General features: G+C 33.2%; 2 long non-coding RNA genes across 2 annotated transcripts; one reads left to right on the plus strand and one right to left on the minus strand.

Annotated features, from left to right (window-relative positions):
- Positions 1 to 2,743: 2,743 nt before the first annotated feature.
- LOC114266878 (uncharacterized) lies at positions 2,744 to 4,496 on the plus strand. The gene is made up of 4 exons (XR_003630796.2): positions 2,744 to 3,301; positions 3,394 to 3,629; positions 3,729 to 3,835; positions 4,007 to 4,496. It is a non-coding gene; the product is annotated as an uncharacterized LOC114266878 (long non-coding RNA).
- Positions 4,497 to 4,622: 126 nt separating this feature from the next.
- LOC145805833 (uncharacterized) lies at positions 4,623 to 6,672 on the minus strand. The gene is made up of 3 exons (XR_014347982.1): positions 6,539 to 6,672; positions 5,179 to 5,330; positions 4,623 to 5,094 (listed from the first exon to the last, which is right to left on the minus strand). It is a non-coding gene; the product is annotated as an uncharacterized LOC145805833 (long non-coding RNA).
- Positions 6,673 to 15,548: the final 8,876 nt, after the last annotated feature.

Below are 15,548 nucleotides of genomic sequence, written 5' to 3' on the forward strand. Positions count from 1 at the left end.
GTGTTTCACTCTGTGACTCTAGTCACGAGTTTTTGTCTCCACACCTTCCTTTGCCGTTATGACAACTTGGCAATTTAATTATTGGAATCTAGTATACATTCGTCGGTAATGTATAGTGAATTCTGGGAAAACGACTCGTTTAGTGTATATTACAAATGTCCCCATCTCATTAATTTATATTGATATATTATGGAGGCTCCATTTCATGATTTTTTGTGTGTGGTTATTTTCTACTAGTATTTGTCCTCCTTTTTTTTATTTTCATAATTGTTCTTCTGTTACTCAAGTGCACTGAAGTCGTGTGCCTCCCTATGTATGACTAAAAAATATTCGAAAAAACATGTGACCACTAGTGTGAGTGCATTCACTCATGCATTAAGGTTATATTTGAATAACCCATTTAAATAAGAATTCGTAGAAGAAAAAGAAACAAGGAAGGAAATAGTGAAAAAATAAAAAATAAAAAATTTATTTCTATTTCATACAATATTCTCATCGTTTTTCATTTTATTTTTAAATTCTTTATCCAAACACAATATAAGATTACTGGACAAAGAATTCATTTTTATCAACTCACTATACACACTCAAAAAGATTAGCCATTTCTTTTCTTTTTTGACTTTTTTCTTATTAGTTGAATGCTTGAGGAGGTGGAGGACCTTATCTCGTCAGTGAATAAAATTTTCCATTTTTTTAGCCAACAGCAAATAAGAAAATTTAGGTATTTGGTACAATAGTATTTTGCTTATAATTTATTGAATAAATTATCAATACACTTTCTAAAATTTGTTTAAAATACAGATTGCCTCATGTGGCTCTGTAAATTATATCTCGCCCCCTTCAAGTTTTTAGTTATATAAAATTTTACTTTTTTTTTATTAATTCTATTAAATAAAAAAATTCTAATAGAGTATTTGTGATTTTTAAAATTACAGGTGACAATTCATGTTTTAAACAAAATTTAAGGGGTATATTTGTAATTTATTCTAATTTATAAGAGAAAAACAGTTTCATAAGTGAAATTCTCATTTTTGATTTTCAACTTTCAGAAAACCAAACGGGGTTAAAAAAAATCTATATATCACTTTGCTTGGTTCCATTTTTTCAAAAACACTTTTCAGAAAATGTTATTTTATTGTCTTTCGTGTTTTTTTTTTTTTGTTTTTACTAAATTTTTTTAATATTTTAAGCAATTTTTTTTTTTTTTTTTACTTTTTAGGTATACCTAACATAAATATATCTAAAAAGTAAAAAATTTGTGAAAAAAACTTTTTAAAAATTCACTAAATACCAAAAATATAAAAAAAAAATTCAAGAATTCAATACATTTTTTTGTATTTTTATGTATTTATTAATTATTTAAAATATTTTTTCATAATTTTTTTATTTTTTAGATATATCTAAGTGAGGTGCATTTAAAAAAATAAAAAAAAATATTTACAAATTTAAAAATATTCACTAAAAAGAAAATATGAAAATCAAAAAAATTTAAATTAAAAAAAACTTAATTAAAAAAACTCAAACCAAATATGTTGAATAAAAATCTATTGATATAATTAAGTATGAAATGTACTCATCCATAAGGACAACATCGTCGTCGTCCTTCATAATTAAGGCAATCAATGTCATGAAATGTACTCATCCACATGTTAAACATGGTCCTCCATTATGTGCCTTTGCTAAAAATCATCTTGGCGTTTAGCCTATACATTTTTATCGTGGCACTTTCAGCTTAATGGCTAAGCAATACACCTCCCAATAAAATGACTAATTAATATAATTATATCAAAAGTATTGTTGATCGCTCCTCCAAGATCCACAAGAACGGGGCAATTCCTGAATTTTTTGGAGTTTTGAGGCTATGTTTGGCATAAAAAGTTGGGATTAAAATAGTTACAAAAAGATAAAATAGGTTAAAAAGTCAATAAAATAAAATGTCACATCTAAATCATAATTATTTTATATTTTCTCTCACAAAAGTCAAAAAAATTAAAAAATTCATCTTAAATGAGGCTTTTTAACCTCAGACTAAAATAATCAAAAAATTAAAAAGTCAAAAGGTTAACCCACATCCTAAACGAAGACTAAAGCAAACTTCGAAATTGGAGCCTTTTATTCACCCACTAACGTGGAAGAAATAGTAAGGGGTTATTTGGAGTGTCCTAAATAAGTACATTTTTTGATTTTTTAGACTAAAAAGTTGAGGAAAAAAATATGATTGTTTGTGATAACTTTTTGACTTTTATGAAAAAATGTGTATTAAAAAATTATATAAATTATTATATAAGAAAAGATTAAGATGGAAGAGGCAGTACGGTGGGATAATTCAAGACAATGTGGGCAGAGTGTAGCCTGGGATATGATTCCCTACTTTTCGGACATTGAATTGGAGGGTTGTTCAGCTCGTGAGGGCCCACCATGGGTCCCGTTTTGCTAATCAAAACCGTTCAATGTGTAGAAATCGTCGAGTACTATATGCTTATAAAAAATCACGCTGATCGGATATCGATAGCTATCTGATCGAATTAATTTTTTTAACTGTTAACTATAACACCATCCATTTTATAAATTTTAACTGATTTGATCATATATTTATCGATATCCGATCAACGTGATTTTTTAAACTGTGATTTTGATTGTGACTCAAAATGATATTTTTTTAAATACATATATATATATATATACAGTTCTTGTTAAGACATCTACAGTTCTTGTTGCACATCTTTCTTAAATTTAAAGTTGAATAAAAATCACTCAAAGTAACCATACATTTATTGACCCAAATTTACACCAAAATTAAGTTCTACTTAAATTTTTACTCAAATAAAGGGGAACTCAAATATCTAGTTAAATTTCAAGGCTATGTTTTGCCCCTCAATTTTAATATTGTGCCATTAGTGAATCTTTACTTGAATTTATGTTTAGGTTTAAGTTTATCTATCACAAGATGTTGGACGAAATCATAGAAATTGCTGCCAACGATGATGGTAAACACGAAGTGCTTGATCTTGGGTTGATAGAAATCAAGGATAGAGTGAGAAAAGATTAATCAGGTAGTGCGAGTCATGCACCACCTTCTACTAGTGAAGTACCACCTTCTACTAGTAATGTACCACCTTCTCATAGTTCGTTGAGAAGTCCGTCTGGTCGTAGTACTACAAAAGCAAGCATGTCTCGCAACATGCTTAGTCCAATGGCTGCTCGCCGAAGAGGACGTCCACGTACCAAAAGGAAGGTTAGCAAAATGAATGCAATAGTGAATCGGTTGAAGGGAAAGAGTAAAAAGCCTCCACAAGCACAGGTAAGTTTTTTTTTTTTTTTTTTGTGTGACATGGAAATTGTCGAATGTATTTAAGATAAATTATTCACCTATGTGTCTGTGTCTTGCTATAGGGACACACGGTTCGTCAATGTCAGCCTCGGAAGTTAAATTTTCCTGGTACCGATGATATGCAATACAATACTTATCATGACCTGGTATGTATTTGAATTTTTATGTTGTTGGTTATTTTTTATTTTAATGTCTTTTATGTATAATGAAATTGTGTTACTATGATCATAAGGCGACACAAACTGCACCTTACTATTTTCCTTGCATGGATGACACACAACAGAGTATGTATGTACTGGTATGTGGTCAATGTTTAAACTAAAATATTTGTTCTTGTTTTAATTGATATATATGTTGAATGGACTATATTTGTAAAGTGTACTTCTTTATTGAATAGGCACAGTTTACTCAAATACAAACGGTGGACAATATTGGAGGCACATCTCTTACTCAATTAGGATGGTGAACAACATCAGCAGTCAAAGTTTGACAATCGCTTTAATGGTAATATTTTCTGTTGAATGATGGCAAATGTCCCATTAATATTTTATCACTGCTTTTAATTGGGAGCTATATGCATTGACTTGGCCAAATTCTATGAGATGTTTTGATTGGTGAAGGTTGGGATCTAATAGAGATGTTAAAGTATTTAAATAAAGATGTCATTTTGTTCAGGAAGAGAAGCTGCTGTCTTTGCTGTGATGAAGAAGATGCAGAATGCTGAATCTGATTGCTGGTGCATTACCTGAAGATGGGTGAATCTGATTGTTGGTGCTGATGCTGAATCTGATTGCTGATGCAGATGCAGATGCAGATGCAGATTGCTGGTGCTAAAACCTATTGTAAATGCTCAATGAGAACTACAAAAATCCTGTTGTAAAAAAATGCTCAATGAGAACTAAAAAAATCCTGTTGTAAATCATCTATTTCGAGATTAAACCTTTCACTTTAATGGTAATATTTTATGTTCAATGATGGCAAATGGATGTTGAATGGGCAATATTTTGAATGCTAAATTTGTATGTCTATGAATCTGCTTGAATGCTCCAGGTTATGGTTCAGATTATGTCTATGAATGTCACTGAATGAGCCAGATTTTGCTGAATCTGTATGTCTGTCAATCTGCCCGAATGTTCAATCTGTTATGCTCCAGATTTTGAACAGATTCATTCAAATAGATCCATTCTGTGAATCTGCCTCAATGCTCAATCTGTTATGCTCCAGATTTTTAACAGATCCATTCAAACAGATCCATTCTGTGCATCTGCCTGAATGCTCAATCTGTTGTGCTCAATCTGTTATGCTCCAGATCCATTCAAACAGATTCATAATAAAATGCTTCAGGTTATGGTTGTTCAATCTGTTAAAGATTTATTAATAAAATGCTCCAAGTTATGGTCGTTTAAACACTACATTCATCCATTCAATCTATTATGGTTGTTCAATCCATAATAAAACAGATCCATAATTAACACTACATTCAAATTACATAATAGAATACACAAAATATGTCCATTACATCCATTAAAATACTTCCCACAATATGTCCATTACATTCATTTATATGATAAAGTAAAAAAATACACAAAATACAATGACATAAGTCATTGCCTTGAAAATCTTCTCCATCCTTTTGAGCCTTCTATCATGCTCACCAAGCCTTCTCCTAGCTCATTAATTTCTTCAGTTCTTATATCTGTGGAGGTAATATCGTTGTCATCATCATCTGCGAAGCTGAAGTAATTGCAGTGTTCGTTCACACTCTACAATGCACAAGAATCGGTTAATCAAATCAGAAAATGAAATTTGTAAAAAGTGAAGTATTAATTTATATAACAGATACTTACATATTTGTCTGGGCAAACAAAAAACACACGTCCTTCATTTCCATTCTCATTGGTTCGTACAATGTGCATGGAAGCTGTTCTTCCACAATAACAGAATCTTGGCTTTACTCTTATTTTCCTATGATTAGTAGAAGATGAAGCTATTTTTTTATCTGCATAAAAAATACCAATAGATTCAACTACCTTAATCTTGATAACAAAGCCATTTTAAATTCCTATGAATATTGAATGCTTATGAATGTTGAATGCATAAATTCAATGTTGATAACAAAGTGAATGCATAAAATCAATGTTGACACTTAGAATGATCTTTCAAAGGTATCCATCTAAAACAGATGATAAGTCTCTTTGAATCTGTTACTTATGAATCTGTTTGGCTTCTGCTTGGCTTCTCCAAATATTTGTCACAGAGTTCAAGTATTTCTTCGTTTTAATAAATATTTATTGGCTCCCTAGGTTACTACTACTGCCTTTGAGGTCCAGAAGCTTCTGGTTTCTGGTAGAATAAGATAGGCTTTACACTGTGCACAAGAAGGTCAATTGTGGGGGCTAGTGCTTGTTCTTGCAGCTCAACTTGGTGATCCAGTTGTTTGTTTGTTTGTTTTTTTTTTTCTCTACCATTTGGTGTCCTCCAGACATATTTAGAGATGGATACTTAGAATGATATCCTCTGTAACCATTCTCATGAATCTATTACTTAGAATGATGTGTATTTCAAGCAATGCTAATCTCAAATTTAGCATTGCTAACAGATTCAATCAAATACTTAGAATGATATCCTTTGTAACCATTCTCATGAATCTGTTACTTAGAATGATGTGTATTTCAAGCAATGCTAATCTCAAATTTAGCATTGCTAACAGATTCAAGCAATGCTAATAGATTCAATGCTAATTTCAAGCAATGCTAACAGATTCAATAAAGCCAAATCCCAAACCCTAACACAAATTTCAATTGAATAATAGATTCTAATAGAGTGTGATACGAATCTGTATAATAGAGTGTGATACGAATAATAGGTATACAGATTGAAATGAAAATCTGTATAATAGAATCTGTTTGCAAATCTATATACAGATTCAATTGAGTAACAGATTCAATTGAGTAACAGATTCTAATACCTTTCTGAACGAATAATACCTCTCTGAAGTAATGCTAACAGATTCAATTGAATCTGTATACAGAGAATAACAAATTGAAATGCAAATCTCAAATCCTAACACATCAGAAATTAAAGCCAAATCCCAAACCCTAACACAAATTTCAAGCAAACTCAAAACCCAAACACTCACAATCGACTAATTTCTACAAAAAATAGAAGCCAAACATAAACCCTAACATGGCTCGATTTGGGGTTTACCTCTGTCGTCCTTCGTACTGCTTCAACAGACAGGTGAGAGAGGCGAGACTGAAGAGATAGCAAGAGGCGAGACTGAAGAGATAGAGAGGATGTGTAGTCGACATGAGAGGGATGAGTTCATAGAGGCGAGAGGAATGAGGCGTGGGTCATGAAAAGGAAGAAGAAGAAAAAGATAATAAAATAAAAACCGAATCCCAAAAACGGCGTCGTTTTTGGGTTTCGAGCCAATTCGAGCCAACGGCTTTCGAGCCCTCAAACATTTTTGTTGTCTTTTTTAAGACATGCCAAACCAGGCCTAAGTATCCACAAATTATTATTATTTATTTGTTATATCCCTACAAAGTTTGTTTGAATATAATGACTAAAATTTGGTTACTTATATTAAGATTTTTATAATGATTTGGTTGTTGCTTTTTAGAAATTAGGAGTCAAAATATTGGGTATTTTGATTTGAAATGAAAATATCATAAGATGCCACATCATTTTATTAGAAAATTTTATACAAAAATTTTGTTTCCATATCATTTACTTATTTTATTTTATTTAGGTATTTTTCCTTTAGTTTCATCTCTTGGCCTAGTAAAAATATTTCAATTTTAGGACAAGTATAAGAGTCAAAATTATTTTTGGAGTCCCATTTTGAGAGCCCAAAGCGGTTGCTATGGATTAGGAATGGCAATTTGAATCCCTGATAAGTTTCGGGCCAAGGACGGGGATCACTTTCAGAGCCCCGGACCTGGTCCTTCCTTGTTCTCATCCCCGGCCCCGGCCCTGACTCTCCCCGAAATAAAATTACCATAATACCCCTATATCTATTTATATACATAACCTCCCTATATTTATACCCTCTAATCTGTCTCTCTCTCACTCTCTCTCTTCTCTCCGCAGTTGGCTCCTCCTCATCCGTCGCCTCTCGTCGCCTCCTCCACCTCCAGGCCACCGCCGCCTCCTCCTCCTTCGTCGCCTCTTGCGGCCTCCTTCTTTGTCGGCTCCTTGTTCACCAGGCCACCGCCAAACCTTCATACTCCGTCGCCTCTCGCCTCTTTCTCCTTCTGCCACGGCAGATCTGAGAAGATCCCGTCACCGCCACTGTCAATTTTCTTCCTCCTTCACCAGATCTATCTCTATTTCTTTTCTTATTTTGTTGATGATGTTGCCGTTGATGATATTGTTATTGATGAAAATGAGGTTGTTGTTGATGATGATGTTGTGGATGATGATTTATTATTGAGAGAGAAAGCTAAACACAGAGAGAGAGAGAGAGAGAGAGAGGTGAGGGAGTTTTATGGGGATTTTTCGGGGTCGGGGAAACTGATCACTGTTAGGTAGAGATGGCAATCGGGACCCGGCCCGATGGGGACCCGATTTCCCGACCCCAAATTGAGCGGTTATTCCCCGAAAAATACCCCCGACGGGCCAGGGATGGTATTAAAAATTGAATCCCCGATGATATTCGGGCCGAGGATAGGGATACATGTTTCAGTCCCGGACACAGCCGGACCTCGGCCCCGATCCCCGCCACGCTTGCCTCTCCAGGTGAAATTACTATTTTGCCCTTATTTATATATATAATATATGCGTATTTGTAGGGTTTGGCTGAAGTTGAACACTCACTCACTCACACACAAACACAGTTGTGTCGTCTCTCTCTCTCTCTCTCTCTACAGGTGCTCCTCACAGCGTCGGCGGTGGCGGTGGCGATGCTCCTCTGCTATCCTCTCCCTCCTCCCATCTCGCCGATCTCTGATCTCACCAATGGTAGTAGCAGCAGCTCCTCCGACGTCCTCTCCTTTCTCCCATCTCGCCGATCTTCGATCTTACTGATGGCGGTGGCGGCGGTTCTTTTGCCGTTCTCTCTCTCCTCCAACATCTCGCCGATGTCACTGCTCAAGAACATTACGGTGGCTCCCTCCTCTCAGATCTTGCCCATCTCTGATTTTTCTTTTTTTTTTTGTTAATCTGTTGTGTTTACATGATTTGTATACATGATATGATGTATGATGCTGATCTGTTGTGTATACATGATCTGCTCAAGTATACATGATCTGCATCGGTTGTTGATATATCATGTATGATGTTGATCTGTTGATGATGTTGATCTCCCATTTTTTATTTATTTATTTATTTATTTTTTGGACCGGGGAATTTTTAGGGTTGGGGAAACCCGATCCCCGTTAGGGGACGGGGCGCAGGGGCGGTGATACCTTCCCCGTCGGGGATCGGGGCCGGGGATGGGGAAATTTTTGCTGTCGGGGATCGAGGACAGGGAGTATGATCCCTAACTCCGCCCCGCCCCGTTGCCATTTCTACTGTTAGGGGTAGGGGTAGGAGGCGGAGGCGGAGGCGGGGGCGGGGATGGGTGATGGGTTCCCCGTCGGGAATCAGGGCCGAGACGGGAAATTTTGTAGCTTTGGGGATTGGGGACGGGGAGTGTGATCTCCGACACTGCCCCGACTCGTTGTCATTCCTACTATGGATGCGTCTAGTTTGGGGCCGTCGAGGAGTTTTTTTGCTTTACTTTGAGCTTTGGCCTCCTATAATAATAATAATAATAATAATAATAATCAAAAAAATAAAGAATAATTTTTTATATTCGCCAAAATAATTATTGGAAATAAAAAAAAGTAACCAAAAATATCTTTGTTAAATCTCTTTAAAATAAATAAATAATGGTCAATGTTAAATTATCTAAAAAGATTATCGATTCATCAATTACTTTGATTTCTCGATCAAATCAGAAAAAGAGTAACATCTTTCATTAGATACGAAAATGATCTCATTATTATATTTGCACCTCTTTTATTTTCTCAGTAAAAAGGAAAAAAAAAAATCTTTTATCAAAATTATAGTACAAAGGGTCAGAATATCTATAACATCTATAAAAGAATGAAAGGTGCTGAAATCTAACACAAAATGTCAAAATAATGAATCTATTACAAAACGCCAAAATAATGTCCAATTGCCCAAAATTGCCGTTCCCTTTTTTTTAGTTTAATTGTCTATGGTTTAAAAAATTTGTAATCAAATTAAATCATTAAAATTATTGAATCAATTTGACCCAGATCATTTAAACACAATTTGGCTCGATTTGAAATTACGGTTTTACATAATTTATTTCAAAAAAAAAAAAAATTGTATAACATTATCAAAAAAATTTAACTTATCATCAATTTGAAAAGTAATAATAATATGCCAATCACATAAACTACTTTTATAATATTCAACAATTAAGCAAAAACTTAATATTCAGCAAACATTGTTTAACATGAAAAAAAACTTAATATTTACCAAATAAACATACTATGATTTAAGTTAATAGTAATACTACGAATCCAGAAATTACCAAGAATTATTATCTTATTATTCATATTTATTTTACATATGAACCCCACACTACACAAATTTAATCTCCACTACACAACTACCCATCCAGAAAAATCTAGGTTCCGAGACTTATTGTCAAATCTAATATTTGTTGGAATTGATCCTTTAGGTTCAAATAGATCATTATATCTTGTAATTTTTTTTTTGTCAATTGACCCATCTTTTTTATCCTTTTCCTTAGTGCTCAATAATGACCAAATAATTGAATCTCTTATAGCGGTGACTATCCAATTTCAATTTTCTATCTGGTTTGGCCATTATTTTTTGATCATTAATCTTCTAAAAGTTAATTTTCCTAACTTTTGCTTTTATGAGTACTTCACCATGTATAAGATGATTTTTAATTATAATAATCCCCCAATTTTGCTCTTGCAATTTCACTCTCAATGATGTGGAATTAGGGATGCTAAATATAAGAGAGAGAAGGGTGTGGAATCGCTTCACATGGAGGGTGGGCCATGTCATTGAGGGTGGAATTAGGAGGGCAAAATTAGAGAGATGTAACACCACTCATCCAATTATTTCATATTTTAGTCAATACCATCAAATTTATTGAGTATTTTATTAATACAAGAGATACGTGTCATTTTTTTTTTAATTTGAAAAATTAAATATTATGTATATTTTGTGAAAAATTCAAAAATATTTAGTAGATTAATTGATTATTCCCGTAAAATAATTTTTTCACCATCTTGATAAAAGAAATTATGTATATATTTATAATGCTATGTGTGCTTTAATAAATATTTATTCCTTAGCTTTTGTACGATATAACAGTCATTTGTGTGTTCTTTGATAAATATTCATTCCTTAGCTTTTATAATATATGTAGATTTATTTAAGAAGTAGTAATAATAAATTAAACTTGAGAATAGAATGATCATTTTATTTCAATTGTATTTTATTGAACCAAAAACTACTTAAGAGTTGGATCCCACTAAATTTTTATTCCTTAAGATATTTTTTCACTTTGCCCTTATCATAATATTTTCTTATTAGTTTTGTTCACTTCATTTTTTCAAACATGCGTTCATCCAATATTTGATTGCATATTTCAAGTATGATGAAAATTATATGATTTTTCTTCATTTTCATACTTGCTTTTTAGTTGAAAATTAAAATGGTCCATATACTATGATATTCCAAAGTACAAATAATTATTATTATTACTGTTGAACATATTAGGATGTTCTCTAATTGAATTTTGAGGAGTTAAATTATTAGATGATATTTTAAAAAAAATTGTCTCAATATGACATTTTTAGTCATATGATATCATTTACCTATATTTTTAGAAACTAAATTTTTAAAAGAAGATATATAAATAGATTTAGTAAGAATACTAATATTCTATATATAAACTTAATTAATTGACAGATTCAATGCTTTAAGCATCTTGATATTCAGAATAATATCAACAACTGTATAACTAAGAATGCAACTGTGTGTTTTCACATATGAAACTAACTTAAAAAAACAAATAACAGTGCGACCCCCACGCATGGGGTCCATCTAGTATTGAAAAAAAAAAAAAATTATAAAGAGTCGTTGATAATTTATTGCCTTTGGCCTCAAATAGCACTACAAGAAAAAGCACCTTTGGCGACTAAATTTTTAGTTGTCAAAAGTCTGTTTTTAGTCGTTGAAAGTCTAGTTTTTACTTTCAGTGACTAATTTTTTTAGTTGCCCGTTTTGTCGTGTATATATGGTCGCCGGAGGTATTGGCGACTAAAATTTTTTTAGTCGGCAAAAAATAGCTCTTTAGCGACCAACGATTTAGTCGCCAATAGCGATTTACACTTTTTAAAATCACACATTCAGCAACTAATTTTTTAGTCACCAATAGTCCATGAATCGCCGACTAAACCGTTTAGTCGCCCAAAATAAACACATTTAGCAACTTTTTTGCTTTTTCTGAGATTCGAACCGCCAACCTCTCCCACATTCTAAACGTCCTTTAGCCACACACTCTCTCCACTATGTCACTACAACACCACATAAATATATATGCAACATATATTATTTATATACTATATTGACCCGTATTAATATCTAGCTATATATATAAAAATAATTATTTTTATTCAATATAATTTATGTAAAAAATAAATTATTTACTAAAAAAAAATTAGATCACTTTTGGCGACTAAATCTATTTTTTAGTCGCCAATTGTATAGTTTTGGCTACTAATTATATTTTAGTCGCCAAAAAAATTCATTCCCGCCGAAAAACCTCCACTTTTGGCGACTAAACTGAAATTTAGTTGCCAAAACCTCTACTTTGGGCGACTAAACTGCATTTTAGTCGGCAATTCTTGACTTTTAGCTACTAAATTTTTTTTAGTAGCCAAAAAGCTTCACTTTTGGCTACGAAATTGATTTTTGTCGGTAAAACACGTATAATCGGCGACCAAACTATTTTTTAGTCTCCAAAACTTATACTTTTGGCTACTAAATGTTTTTAGTCGCCAAAAACCTTCTCTTTTGGCTACTAAAATTTTTTTAGTTGCTAAAACCCCTATATTCGGCGAGTAAACTGACTTTTAGTCGCTAAAACCCCTACATTTGGCTACTAAACTACTTTAGTTGCCAAAAGTGTTCACTTTTGGCGACTAATTCCATTTTAGTCGCCAATTCTGTTACTTTCAGCGACGAAAAATCTATTTTTAGTCGCGAAATCTGCTTTTTCTTGTAGTGTAGGCTTGCATCATCTTTTGTCTATGGGAGTTCTTTTTTTTAATTTATTTTGGTAAAAAGAATGGTGAAGCAGATAGGTTATTTTTTTTATTTTTTATTTTTTGATACCCAGAACACTTCCAAGGCAGGACCCTTAAGATCCACCCTTACAAGCCAAACTGGAGAAAGCTAGCCGATCCACTTAAACCGTCAGACTTTCACCTAAATAGTAGGGGAAGCTAGGTTATTTCAATCTCACTATCAGGACACATTGTCCCATAGCACCCACAGACATCTAGTAGGGCGGTGGTAGCCACTATGTGTGCCCATGGTCTTACATGCCGAGAGTACTATGAAATAGAAATGACACTAACAAGTGACTATGGAGAGTCAAACCCAAGTATTAAGTAAGGAAGTGTGAAACCCATCTGCTGAACCCACCACCCGTTGGTACAGGGAATTCTTTTTCGTTACAGAGATTACCATGCATCTTGACAACCAAAAGGATGGCTTGGAGTGGCATAGGATCCTCTATCCATAAAGTTTCTAAGTCATGTTTTTATATACTTTCTTAGTCACACGAACACATGTCGAATTTTTCGTATTTTGAAAATCCCACCATAGTGTGGCGTTGAGAGAACATCGAAGACACAAGAACAAGAGAGTTGGGAATAGCGTAAACCTTTGCAATGGAAATACTAAAGAGTAATGTTACAGATTTTAAAAAGTTTTATTAAAATTTTTATCAAATACCTTACATGAGTGGGTCACTTGTGAGTCTCACTCTCATGTGAGACATTTGGCAGAAATTTGGATAAATTTTTTAAAATTTCTAACATTTTTGAATACTAAGAGAGATGAGTTAGGCATTTTTAGTGGTTTTGCCATTTTGGCTCGTTATGCTATAATTTGATAAATTTGCTACAATGGTATAATATTTTTTATTTTTATTTTTATTTTTTTTTCTCACAATACCAAATAAGAATGTGATTTGTGAGCCTATCATGAAAAATGGAGAAAAAGAGCTTTGTCAAATCTTGACAAGTGTGAAATTTTGGGTCAAATTTATTATAAAATTTAACAATGTTAAAATTTAGCATAAGTTTTGGCACACTATTTAACTTTTTGAAAGATATTATTGTAAAATAGATGGCAGTGGGACGGGTTTACAGTGACCCATTCCTGTCTTGTATTCTATCGAGGGTGGCGCAAGTTAATTTTGTAACTTTAAGAATGAGAATAATAATAAAAATTATAGATAATATGATATATTATGGTTAATAATTTATAATTTTTAAGAATTAAAAGATATAAGATGAAAAATATGTTAAGTGTAAATTTTTGTTTCGTAATTTTATTATAATGAAAAAAATAAATAAATTATATGATATACATATAAATATATTTATTAGAAATATAATAAGAATGGGGCTCAAGTAGAACGAGACGAGGGAGTAAAATTCATCCTAATCCCATTTTTTCATCAGGGCGAAAAAAGCATGCAGAGCGAGAAAAAATTACCATTCATCATTTTAATTTGACTTTAACAATCTATATAAAAAAACAAAACTGTTTTTAAAAATGTATCAAAATGTATCAGAGATACATTTTGATTTAATGGTTGAGATGATTCCTATATACTATCTAACGGTTGAGATCACTTTTATTCCCGCCCAAAAACTCTCTGCTCTCTTTCTCTCTCCCACGTCTGCCCAAACACCTTCCCTTCAACTTCCTCTCTACACGTTATCTCTCACATTCTCTCTTCAACTCCCTCTATGATCTCTCTCTCATGTTTGAAATTCTTTCTTTTCTGAAACTGGCTAACAGAGGTAGCAGATCAGAGAAACATCTTCCAACAATTTGATTCAAACAGAGACGGTGGTCTCAACAGGGCTCACCACCACCGCCGCTGCTCATCATCACCGTTGCCATTGATTGACACCCACTCTCTCTCGGCTCCCACCCTCCTAACATCAGAGGTATTTTACATTTATTCAGTTCTTTGAGGCTTCGATTTTAGGGCTAATTTTTGTATCAATAAGAGTTGATGGCTTCGGTTTTAGGGCTAATTTCTGTATCAATCAGAGTTGAGGCTTCGGTTTTAGAGATTACAACAGAGTTGCAATCTAGGGTTCGCTGACTTCTTTTTATTTTTTTTTTCAAGTACATTAGTTAGATATGAGAAGCAGAATGGCAATGGGGGTGAAGAAAAGTGCTGATATGTTGGCTTATGCGGCCATGGCCACAACATGTTTGATAGTTTGCCTATGAGAGACTTCTAAGTTGCTTCTTCTCAGTTGTCAAAATAGCACACACACTTGGTTGTTGATTTAGATTCCCCTCTCCCCTCCCCTCCCCTCCCCTCCCCTACCCTAATTCACAAAGGAATGTTAATTTGAGTTGATAAAAAACTGTAATTAACTTTGTAATCCTAAGCAAACTGTAATTAACTTTGTAATCTTAAACGCACCAGCAAAAAATAATTCTTTGTAATCCTAAAGAAAGTGTATGGGTTGATGGCTTTTGATTTCTGAAATTTGAAATGGATTTGATTGGTATCATAGGTTGTAGTGGTTGTATTATTGCTCATGCGTTACTTCAATTAATTGGTTATGTTGATTTAGGAATTTTAATGCTCTTTTTTTGTTATGTTGCAGATGAACATGATTAAGGTTTCTAATATAATGGGCATTGACCCAAAGCCATTTGATCCCAAGACATATGTAGAAGAAGACATCTTTGTGGCCAATGAATCTGGATCTAAGAAACGTATTCGTCTGGACAACAACATTGTCCGTTGGAGGATTGTACGAAATCCAGATGGCACAGAATCTGTAAGTGAATAAATGGAAGCATATTTTAGTTCATATCATATGCCATACTATTGTGAATTTTACTTTCTGGGCTTCATGAACAATATCTTGATATTTTTGTTTGTAAATGTTAT

This window comes from Camellia sinensis, chromosome 13 (assembly GCF_055761805.1).
Source record: "Camellia sinensis isolate YWXY chromosome 13, ASM5576180v1, whole genome shotgun sequence".
Lineage (NCBI taxonomy): Eukaryota > Viridiplantae > Streptophyta > Magnoliopsida > Ericales > Theaceae > Camellia > Camellia sinensis.